This window comes from Hesperophylax consimilis, chromosome 27, assembly GCF_061612785.1.
Source record: "Hesperophylax consimilis isolate HC1 chromosome 27, BYU_Hcon_1.0, whole genome shotgun sequence".
In the NCBI taxonomy this organism is placed as follows: Eukaryota; Metazoa; Arthropoda; class Insecta; order Trichoptera; family Limnephilidae; genus Hesperophylax; species Hesperophylax consimilis.
Window position 1 is genome coordinate 28465023 of NC_142862.1, and position 13052 is coordinate 28478074.

General features: G+C 35.9%; 1 protein-coding gene across 1 annotated transcript in view; it reads left to right on the top strand.

Moving 5' to 3' along the window:
• The first annotated feature begins 852 nt into the window (after positions 1-852).
• spdo (sanpodo) overlaps positions 853-13052 on the top strand; it is a 30426-nt gene continuing 18226 nt past the window's right edge. Inside the window, exon 1 of the mRNA XM_089647905.1 lies at positions 853-1032. The gene's annotated coding sequence lies outside the window, so the exon portion shown is untranslated. The remainder of the gene's footprint in view (positions 1033-13052) is intronic.

Here is a 13052-nt window from a genome sequence, read left to right on the forward strand (position 1 = left end):
CTCTCCCCCCCCCCACTACCTTCAGCCTCACAAAATATCCCAATTAGTGATGCTATAGTCTCACTAGCTCCAGATGGTTGGGAACAGTTGGGACTCTTGTGCGGTATTCACATAAAAAGGCATAGAATTATCAAAATGAATGGCAGCTTAAGTGTATTCACAAAACCATTTTTATGTTTTATTTCTATTACTCGTACATAAATCTCAAGGTTTCTAGTTAGTGTGATAATAACTGTACACTTACTATATTTTATGCTTCATTTATTATACATTTTTTTTATCTTTGTTATACTTTTATATCCACTTTAATTTATAATCGTTTTGTAAAATCCTAAAAGGGAAATAAATAAACAAATAGAAACGTTCTTTATTCTATCTATGACTGTATGAGACAATCTCATTATTCTAGCCGACCTCACTATGTATCTGTCTCTGTCTCGCGCATGCGCATTGCAGCAATAAAAGCGCGCGAAATCGGTCGCAGCAACTGTCAGTTAGTCAGACGAAACGGAACACAAATAATAATCCCAAAACGCTCAACTTCCTCGGTTTTCATGCGCTCCTGGTATCCTCTTCTCTGCTTAGATACCTTTTCGCATTCTCGATTGCTTTGCATTATGGCCCGATTGATAATAAAAGCTCATTACACACACGGCCGTAGGTATTTATATTATAGCTCACAAGTATGCCACATTTCGCGATATCGCAATCCACACAATCGATCGGGTAATAGGTACAGTAATATAAATATATTTACTTGTAGGCCGAGCGACATCATCCGTTGTATGAAATGTATGTGTATGTATTATATTCTGCCCCTCCCCAGTCTAGCGCGTGTTCAGTTCTGTTCAGTCGTCCGGCCATTACATCGCATCCTACGCTGACGCCATTATTATATCATCATGAAGTATTTAATCGAAAGTGTACACAAATATCCGTGTTTGTGGAAAGCCGATTTAGCAGACTATAAAAATATCGAATTGAAGAAAGAAGCATGGCTGAAAGTGATTCAAGATTGTGATTTGCCAGACGGTATGTATGTATGCTTTGACAGTTAGTGCGATTAGAACCCAATGTCAAGCTAGCCTACGCTGAACTCTAGTTGTCTCTGGTCGATTGTCGTTGTACCCAATACCTAAGCTATACTAAAGCTACGTTCCGCAATATTATAGGTGTACGATACTTGCTACACAAGCGACGTGAAGATAATATAATACATTTCGTTTTACCGGGCGGAATTTATCGCCTAAATCAACTTGGCCGCGTGTATCCACGGCACACGGCAGTGATGCCATATCCCAAAAATGAAAAGTCCATGTTTTACCATTTTGAAGGATTAAAAAAATAAGCGTTTTATTGAACATTTAAATTAGAAAACTGTGGTTCCTAAGTAAATTATCTATAACATTTTATCAAAAAAACAATAATTTTATAATTTTCCTTCGAATAATAGAAAAAAAAAGTTTTTTTAAAAAAAAAAACACCATAAATAATAAAATCATTAAAAAATCAAATAAAATTATTTGATTTTTATTGTTATAATTTTTTTTCTGTAGATCTCCATTTTAAATTAAATATTCAATATGATCAGTAGGATTTATAGGCCCCGTTAGGAGTTCTACTGAGCCGAACCCTCTGATATGAAAATATCTGGAGTCGGTGAATTATTTTCCCATTTGATCTCTGGTGAGTTGACGTGTTGTTCTTGTATTGTTTTGTATTTATTTTGCTTATATAATGCACTTGCATAATATGGATTGACTAAATGATCATTTTTGTGTAAAAGTTTTAGGAAGGGTTTAGTTTTTCCTATGGGGAAGATTTAACCCGGACATAAAGTCGGAAAAAATACTTCAATACAAATAAAAATTAAATTTCAGATCTATGAGAAGAAATTCTACCACAATTCCAAATTAATAATTGTTTTGTTCTTCATTTTACAGTAGTTACCTTAGGACGGGTTGTTTCGGAGAATTTGAACAATTCATCAAATTTCAACGTTCATTTTCGGGTTCTGTGAAAGTCCTATTCAAGTTCTGTTATTATATCATCGTAGGCTAGTTGCTTGAAAAAACTGAAATAAAAACAGAACTTGAAAAAATCTTTCACAGAACTTGAAAATGAACGTTGAAATTTGATGAATTGTTCAAATTCTCCGAAACAACCCGTCCTTAGTGCACCTAATTAAAGATAATTCATTTATTATTTTACGGTATTCATAGGAAAAATATAAATGATTTCTGAACATCTTCAAATCATGATTAATGATCTACAAAGAAATGTAGGCCCTGCATACAGTACAATGTGCACTGTGCAGTATGTACTGGTGCATCTATCGTATGTTGACAAAGATAATAATTAGATAAAGAGACATTGTGAATCGCACTGAAGTTCAAGAACTACATTCCTGAATTAGGAATTTCTCGGAAAAACCACGGAGGTAGAAATGCCCCAAAAATATGAAAACATGGTAAAAACCGTGCATCTGGCAACACTGATCCACGGATGGCGGGGGGAAGGGGGGGGGACTCTTCTCGCTCTCTTCTCTCCCCAAGCTACCGTGGGTACACGGCTAACGGTAGCGACGGCAATACACGCGGTGGTCGAGGCGATATATCGCCGTACATATTATATGCAGTGGCGGCCGGTGGTCAAAATATGTGGGGGTTCACCGGATTACAACATTAAGTCATAAAATAAATTAAATAAATGTACATACCTATTTATAAAGAAGTTCTATTCTCTGCTCCTTTTGTTTAGCGAAGACCTCTATCAATGCAACACTGATAGTGCGTTCAGTCTGTCCTGGCTCAACGTGTTTAAAAAAGATTTTATTCTTTTTAACGTTGAGAAACATCTTTAGCTTTCAACTGAGGTCATTCCAAAGTCATGAATGGTGCACAAAAGTTTTAGTAATTTCACAGTCTCGGGAAAGTCTTCTAATAAACAAGTACTATAAAAAATTTGTAAAATTGATAAAGCGCCGTTAGCTTTTGAAAAATCGTCGCGGGCGTAAATTGCACAGAGTTCACTTTTACTTAACTTTATTTAGGAAGTCATACGTTTTAAGCGTCACATTGAAATCATGTTCTGGGAAATTTGACCTGTATCGATATTTATTAAATAGCTCATTATGGTGTTTAACTTAGGCACGGTAGCCTGAATCCAATTGCATTCTGATGTCAACTTTTCCTAAAACCTTTAAGCTCAAGACTTTTTGTAAATGTAAATGACAAGAATTATATTTTTTGATTTTTTCAGAAAGGTGAGTTACATCAGTAACACCGCTGATTGTCCAAACTGAATCAACATCGTAAATTCAACACGTAAAACAAAATAAACTATTCAATTGATCACATGCACACAGCTACGAACCTTTGTTATACATTGTTTTGTTAAATGATCGAGTAAACTTTTTCGATCCAGATTTTCACTCTTGTTTTATTATCAGTTCAGGTTTTAGGTGGACCGGCATTTTTTATTATCACTTTGTTTTCAAAACTCGACCTATTGTTCACATTCAAACTCATTCTTAATTTATACTTTGAACAAACACAAAAGTAATCGTAAATTAGTATAACCTGCAATTGATATACCTTATTAATAATTGATATACAAGATCGATATAACCTGCAATTAAACTTAAAAACTTTCGCAGAGTAAAGACATTTTTTAATTCAACAGACCGTGCCCGGCAACGGCGAGTACCTACTGACTAAACTGATAATAAGTAATCTGACCATCACTCATCTCTTTGACAAATTTTATCTTAAATGCTTGTATCGAAGAAGCGAAACATTCGCTGAAAATAGCAGACGGTAAATTGAAACCACGATATCGACAATAACATTAAACATACGCGTTTTAGTTTAACTTTCTACTGAATAAACCGTTCCTTCTGATGTGGTGGTAAAACCCCGAACGCCGTCCATGATATGGTATTATTTGCAAAGAATAGTATGAACTGGTATGTACCCACGCTTTCGACTGTTCCACAGAATATGCGACAAAGCAGTTAAATTTTGGATCGTAATCGAAAACGAACTGCTACGAACATAGGCACAAGTCAAAGTCTGTCTGCAAGTTAAGCGCGCTTAATAAGTAGGTACCTTTTGAATGAGATATTAAAACCGAACCGAGTTTCGTATTGTGATTAGTCATGTCGAAAATCTTGTTGGTTGTTCGGCGCTCAGGAGCACATATTAGCTGGTCGCCACTGATTATATGTGTGTACTTAAACCGTCATTTCACACAACCGTGATCCAAAATCACTCCATTTTTAATGTTCTTATATGTCCTTAAACAGGGTTTCCTCGCTGATATTATCTGACGTATTTGAAAATAACATTAGAAACTTTTATTATTCTATAATATATTATACATAGTTGAAATTAATAATAAAAAAATAAGTATTTAGTCAATGTGTTTGGACCATAGTTGTATGAAATATCGGTACCTACCTATAATTATCTTCGTAATATTTTGACTTCCTTGTACAGCGATATGATAATTCCGTCTTAATTTCGACTACCATAATACTACTATGTGTCTAGCGTGGTAGTCGAAAAGCATGTAAAAAACTGAATAGAAATATATTTTACGAATAAAGGAATAAAAAAAATTAGATTAAATTAATCAATTACCGAAGTCCATTTTGGCAAGTTTACAAGAAAAACAAATTGTTTATTTTTCAAACTATGTGAGTGTTAGCAGAAGTCGGGGAAGACATGACACGATCAAGTGAATCAGATACTTGATTCGGGCCATGTCAAGTGCCAGAATAATAGAAGAGTATGCATGCATGTGAATGCGGCAAGGAGTGTGTGCCAGGATCCTGCAGGGAAACGGCGTGATGATAAGTTAGATCTAAAGGTTGTTGCCAAGTCCTTGTAAATCAAAATAATTTTGTTTCAGTGAAAGAGGCCAAGAGCATGTGGAAAAACCTCAGAGATGGACATCGGCAAGCAATTTCAAGAAAAGGAACTTCTTCCACGACATGGAAATATGAACACCAAATGGAGTTTCTTCTACCTTGGATGACGAAAAAAAACCAACAAAACCTTGATACTATTGACGTGACGGAATCCCATCTTCCTACACAATCAAATGTTACCAACACGCCCCAAGTAGAAGATATCTCTAAAATGGAAATAGTGCAGATTCTTCTACCTTGCATGACGGATATAACAAACCAATCAGATGTTAAAGATGCACCCCAAGAACAAGAAGGTGCTATGGAAAGACTTGAAATTGATGATAATTGCGTAGCTGATTCACCTCGTGTCAAAAGGGAGATAGTTTCACCGTTATACAACGAACAGGAAATGAGAGAAAGAAGACCAGAAGAAAGGGATTTTCAAGTATTAACGAGAAAATTAAGGAAGCATTATATGGAAAATGAAGCAAATGTAGCTTCACATAATATCGCTCTAGAATCTTTTTTTTCGAGTATGTGCCAAACTACGATTAATCTACCGGTGCATCTTCAAATCAAAGTTCAGCGAGGTATATTTAATGTAGTAATGGAGGCTCGGGAAGAAGCTTCACTGGATCCAACACTCCGCCCAGCCGCTGGATCGTCGGCCAATCTCTATAATGTACATATCGACAACTCCAAGGAAGACGGCAGCAGCTCTTCAAATTAACTTCAATGGATCCAATTCTCCGCCCAGCCGCAGGATCGTCGGCCAATCTCTATAATGTACATATCGACAACTCCAAGGAAGACGGCAGTAGCTCTTCAAATTAACTTCAATGGATCCAATTCTCCACCCAGCCGCAGGATCGTCGGCCAATCTCTATAACTTACATTTCGACAGCTCCAAGGAAGACGGCAGTAGCTCTTCAAATTAACTTCAATGGATCCAATTCTCCGCCCAGCCGCAGGATCGTCGGCCAATCTCTATAATGTACATATCGACAACTCCAAGGAAGACGGCAGTAGCTCTTCAAATCAACATCAATGGATTCAATTCTCCGCCCAGCCGCAGGATCGTCGGCCAATCTCTATAATGTACATATCGACAACTCCAAGGAAGACGGCAGTAGCTCTTCAAATTAACTTCAATGGATCCAATTCTCCACCCAGCCGCAGGATCGTCGGCCAATCTCTATAACGTACATTTCGACAGCTCCAAGGAAGACGGCAGTAGCTCTTCAAATTAACTTCAATGGATCCAATTCTCCGCCCAGCCGCAGGATCGTCGGCCAATCTCTATAATGTACATATCGACAACTCCAAGGAAGACGGCAGTAGCTCTTCAAATCAACATCAATGGATTCAATTCTCCGCCCAGCCGCAGGATCGTCGGCCAATCTCTATAATGTACATATCGACAACTCCAAGGAAGACGGCAGTAGCTCTTCAAATCAACATCAATGGATTCAATTCTCCGCCCAGCCGCAGGATCGTCGGCCAATCTCTATAATGTACATATTGACAACTCCAAGGAAGACAGCAGCAGCTATTCGAACCAACATCAATGAATCCAACTCTCCGCCAATCTCAGTGACAGACCAAGCTATAAGCGCGCTATATTCTCTGTTGGCTTGGCCTATTTTAGCGTATCGCTCGCCATACATCCCCATTAGTAGTGTACGGTGAGCGACAAGCCATGACCTTATTGAACATAGTATGAACGAAAGATGTATTATCGCTGTTATTTTTAATTTGTATTTTTTTGTTTGTTTTTTGATGATCATTATCACCCTTGTTTGATAATGATCATTGTTACTTCTATTGAATTGTGAAATTATTAACATCAATACTAGTTTAGTCCTAGTGAGGTTAATAATTCTATGGAAAAATACATTTAGTTTAAACAAGTAATCCTTATTCCCTAACTTAGCAGTATAGTATGTACATAATTAATTAGTGTGATCTATTTACTAATAATTTCTCAAATTTTTCATTTTCTTATAATTCTCTAAATTCTCCATCCTCTTCTTGCAACCCAAACTAGCTATACATCATTTTTCTTATTTCTCTATTTTATACTATAGTAATGTATAGATTCTATGTCCGCAAACTGTAAAATTCACCCGCCATAACACAGGGTCATCCCTAGCATGGAGGGTGAAATATCACAAAAACCACATGTACTCTCTAAATCATGTATCAATAAAATAAATAAATCAATTGTTATTACAAAATAAATATATATTCAATAATAAAATAAAACTCCTGAGCAAATAACAAGATTTTAAATATTAAAGTGATCCTCCTGCAAAATTACCTTTAAGTAACATTTTAATATTACTTACTGCTATTTTCCTTAGAGCAGTCTATATACGGGTGTAACAATACGTACCCGAAGGATTTTAACCGGCGACACTAAGCATATTTGGAGTAAAATTAGATGTCATTTTTTGAAAATTGTAACAAACTACATTATAGATTCCTAAAAGAGAGCTCAGCACGCAAGGTGCAATAGCAAAATTAACTTCAATTGTCTACGATGATTCAATATAGATAAAGGATTTATGGATCTCAGGAAAGCGTTCGACAGCATTTGTTACTAGAAACGATTGAAGAAATTAAATAGTATCTTTACGCAGTGGAATAAAACCTTTCTAAAAAAAAACGACCCCAAGTTGTTATAATTAACAACACTTGGTAGTGATGAAGAAATTTCAGATGTTGGTATCCCCCAAGGTACTGTACTATGGCCAGTATTATTTACTACACTTATAACGACTATTTTCAGTCAATACACCGTCAAATTTTTTCACTACCCAAATGACACGTCTCTAAAAATAAGAGAAAAACTGGGAAAGTGTTAAATTAAAAGCCACCGAAGATATGTATTTATTTAGGAAACAAACAACGTCCATTAAAGTATAAAAAATAAACATCCGTTAAAACCAATAATTCCATCAAGTTAAATGTAGAATTATTATTTGCACCTACTCAATATATTTCAAATGACAAAAAATATATAATAATTATAAACAATTAAAGAAATACAGTTTTCGAATGCACATATTCAAAACAATAAAACAAACTACGGATAATGATATATACGTAAAAGGGGAAGCTACAAGCCAAAAATGTGTATATTCTTGGTATACCTTATATCGTAGGTAAAAGGCATTAAAATCGCTTGACAAACGGAGTCTAGAGACGTTCGATTTCAAGCAAAAATCTGGTTTTTATTTATTTTGTAATTTTATAAGAAAGCAAAAAAGTTAATCTAGTAAAACTGTCACAGATAATCATAGCTAAAATACTATTTTTTTTAGTAGTTTGCATTTATATTTTCTATTGAGTAATTTATATTTTTATTTGTATTTTACTCAAGCGAAGCGATAGGAAAACCTTCAATTTATCTAAAAGCATATTTTTGGTGATCATAATGTCCACCAATTCGCTATAAAGATTAATCCAAATAGTGCTTTGGCATTAAGCTTCGCCTTTAGTTAGTTTCGATACAGTTGTGCATGAATCCTGTAATAGACAGGCTTGGCCTATTTCAGCATATCGCTCATATGCTGAAATAGGCCAAGCCATGATGCGTATATCACTATGTAAAAGAAGTAAGGTTCGTGTGACGGTGGATCTTCTCTGCCTATTACCAAGGGGAAGAGATGCATCTTGATAGAACTATAAACCACCATTCAATCGTAAACGAATTTGTTTGGATTCAATATATCACCAAACTCTATTGTTACAGAAAAAAGTATAGGAATGAAAAAAAAATTTAAACATTTTTTAAATATTTTTTTTATTATTTTTCGTAATTTGCGGAATTTCACAAATTACAAAATTTTCGAAACTGTTTCTGTATGCCAGCGAGTGTATAGATCTATCCATTTTTTAAAACAAATTATAAAAATGAATAATTCATTTTATAGCTGTTCTCGAAACACAGTATTTTTTAATCTTGTTTATTGTTTATTTCATTATTAAAATTTCCTGAAAACGTGATTCTTATGAAAAATGAATGATTGAGATTTTTCAAATTATTTTTCCCATCATCAGAGCAGATACATCGTTAAATAGTATAAAACAAAGCCACTATCTGTCTGTTTGTGCGCGTAATTCTTCTAAACTATGCAACAGAGTTTGATAGGGTTTTCACTATAATTTAGAGAATTTCTTCCGGAAGGTTTATACATATATAATAATGGTAATTATATTTATTAAAAGTAGAGAAAATTTGAGCAACGCTGGGTACTATTGGGATCTCTAGTTTTCTATGAATCAAAATTTGTATCGAATGAAATTCAATCGAATACTTTTATTATCGAAATGATCCGATTGATGAAAAATAATTCCAACACACAATCCTCTTTGGAGCCGTGGACAATTGAATGAGTGTGAATTTGTTATAATACAGAGTTTTCCAATAAGAGGTGTTATTTTGAATAGCCCGCTATTTCGGTAGATGTTACTTTTAAAGCTGTCATTTTTTCACATTTGACAAGTAGAAACTACGCTATTAATAAAAATGGAACGATACACGCTTCAACAACGCATTGAAATGATTAAAATTTACTTGAGTGAATCAAATGCAAATCATCTTGAGTGATGAGGCCCATTTCCACCTCGGTGGCTTCGTCAACAAGCAAAATTGTCGCATCTGGGGCTCGGAAAACCCAAGAGTTATTGTTGAAAAGCCTATTTATCTTCAACGTGTGACTGTTTGGTGCGGTTTATGGTCCGGTGGAGTCATTGGACCTTACTTTTTTGAAAATGAGGCTGGAGCAACGGAGCAACAGTTACGGTGAATGAATTGCGCTATCGAGAGCTGAGTAATGATTTTTTTATGTCCGGAATTGAATGGTATTGATCTGGACAACGTTTACTTTCAACAAGACGGCGTTACGTGCCACACAAGCAACGAAACCATTGATCTTTTACGATTGAATATCAAAATAACACCTCTTATTGGAAAATCCTGTATGTATGTATTTACCTAATTTCTTCTATGCATTAAACCCTAATTTGTAATTGTTTAAGAAATTAATAAATAAATAATAAGTATGTTATCAACAAAATAACGGAAACAACTACCCTACGCCTTGAAGTTTGAAATCCGCAAACTGCCTGGCACAATCGCTATGTGATTTGTAGAATGAAAGGCGTTTGGTTGCAGCGACTCGGAATAGCAAAAACGCCTACTTTACTGAACTGAATACGCCATGGTAATGTTGACGACCTTCATAGCAGAACGGTTATCAATAGACCCATTTTATTACCTATAAGACTTCATTATCTGTTACGTACTCAACTATGTTTTATTTAATTTAATGTTGATTCCTTGCTTTTTGCAGCGCCTGTCACTTTATTACAAACGGCGCGTATTTGGTAGTACCCAGAACTGCCGTCTATTTTCGCGCCAACAGCTGCTGTAGGCCGTTATTATCCAAACAATGGTGAAAGGCAAATAGTAAATAACTCATCTGCTGAAAACTGAGCACGTGCTCTATCACCATGCCTGGCTCAGTGTGGCCATATGTGAGGGTAGGTGCTGAACAGAACTGCCAAAATTTTTCATGGAGAATATTATCCTCTTTATCGTGTAATAAAATATGGTATAAGATAAGATTAGATACTCTTTGGTAGGTAAGTAACCTTCTTATTTTTAATGAATAACACATGGGACAACTGACAACTGCGCAAGAGCCAGTGCGCGACTATGGCATCTCCAATTGGGGAGTTTGTACATCTATGAAAGAATAGCTAAAGCCATTTCAAGCAACGTTTTGACTCTAAGTGTTGGTATTTCACCAGGGCGATGGTAACTTCTTATCTACCTCTCTGGAACGTACCGCAAATATACTATAATATATATGAGTACATAAAACCTATATAATATTAATATAAAATTTACTTGCGCACGCCGTGATCTGGAATCCAAATCTCAACCGCTCGACCAAAGTTTATCAGGAAACCTATTAATATGAAAGTGACATCCCCTGTCGACCTCTGTGGTCGAGGGGTAAGGCTTTTGATCAGCAATCCGGATCTAGCGGGTTCAAATCCCGGTGTGCGCAAGTAAATTTTATTAAATTGATTTGTGTTATTTCACAAATTAATCATTTTATCCTCTCAAGAAGAAGTAATATACTCTCAGAATCGCCCTTGTTTAAGCCCACCATTCAGAATTGAAATGGTGCTTTAAATGACTTTGACCGTGTTTATTGACCAGATCTCAATAGCTTCGTACCTCCTCACCTTCATCTTCCTTATCTCCTTTCCCTCCCCACTATCTTCACCCTCACAACATACCCTAATTGTGGATGCCATATTCTCACTGGCTCCAGACAGGCAGCAGAAGTGTTTTGCATTTTAAAAAAATCTTTATACGGCGATGTCAAGAGTTAGAAAGGTATGTATGAGACGATGTATGAATGTGAATAAAGCAAGGAGTGTGTGCCAAGACCGAGTTGCTTGGCGATCCTCGTGATGGGTAGGTTAGTTAGTTACAGGACAGACTAAAGATATCGGCACCAAATACCTAGGAACAAGGTTTGAGTCACAGATTTCAATGGAAAATATAATATTCGCAAACAAATATTTGGTATTCGCAAGATAAGAAAGATTGCGATAGCACGTGTCTAGTGTCTAGAGTAGACTCAGACTGCAGAGGGGCCGGGGTATGCAGAGAGAAGGAGAAGGGCGAGGGGAAGGGCAGGGCAGCAGCGAACAGCAGCTGCATGGCACGAGTCAACTGTATTCTTTGTAGTCAAATAGGCAGTGGTGGGGAGTTTGTACCTACATACGAGTACATAGTTACCCGGACATATCGCAGGGGCGGTAGGTGATTATATATTTGGGAAATTAACATTTTACAATTGTGAATATTATATAAACTGAAAAAATCAACCTGTGTATGATTGTGTTCGCAAAACTCGAAAAGTAGTCGACCGATATCGCTGAAAATTTCAACGTTTGTTCTTATTAGTGCTGGAGTGTTTAGAGAGTAGTTTGATATGGGTATATAGGTATGGTAAAAGAAGACGGGGACGCCCGAGGAATACTTAACACAATACCTCTGCAGCGGAATAAGATACGGATTGGAATTAAAGTCGATGTAATGTAGTTTTTAACAGTAACATTGTGGTATACAGTGGTGAATAGTGGAAGAAGTCGGAGACGCTCGAGAAAGACATTAGCAATATCGAAGCCTTATGGGGTCCACTAGTTAGTTATAAAATGTAAGAATAATAAAATAAAAAAATTCCCTAGTTAGGGAATTTTTTTCATAATTGTCAGTAATTAAAACAGGTTATTATACCTAGTGTGACGAGTAGGAACTCTTAAGTTGAAATTAATGTGGTTTTCAGCGTTCCATTTTGGTGTAGCCGTCAAGTACCGTATTCCCAGAACTGTTAAACTTAACTCTGTCGTCTCTATAAAACCGGTCATTACTTTGGATTTACTCCTTAAGTCCTGGGAAGACCAAAAACGCATCGAGCATACCTTGTTAGAGATACAATTGAAATTCACAGATATATTAGTATAAATATTAATAAAATATTTTTAAATTAAATGAAATAAAAAAAAAACGATCACAGGCGAAACAATATTGAAGATGTAAGTAATCGTATACCTGGCATCTTTAGAAATGAACCAGCAGCTGTCGGGCATTGAAATAAACAAAGAAAAGCAACAGTTTGAAAGCACGAGCCGCCCCTACACTTCCGACATCCGACCCCCCTAGCTATCAAAGGACCGCGATACCTTTTACCTTCCACATTACTCCCCATAACACTTTATAGAATATTGCGGCAGTTGGCTGTTAGCAGTTGGAACTCTCTCGTAACAAGCACCTTTACCATCGGAATTATAAATAACCAAAATATCGTTGAGTTTGCAAAAATAATTGCCAAAAAAGTTCCCGGTTTTAATAAATATTGTACGCGAAATAATACGTAAATAGATACATAATTATATTGTGCTTTATTATTATTATGTGTTCAAAATAACGGTCATTTTGAAGGGTGAATGTGTTGATAGGGGTTTGGAAGTGTTTGTGAAGTTAAATACTACATACTACGTTGTTTGGAATTTTACAATTATTAAAAAGTAAGTTGATTGATTGTAA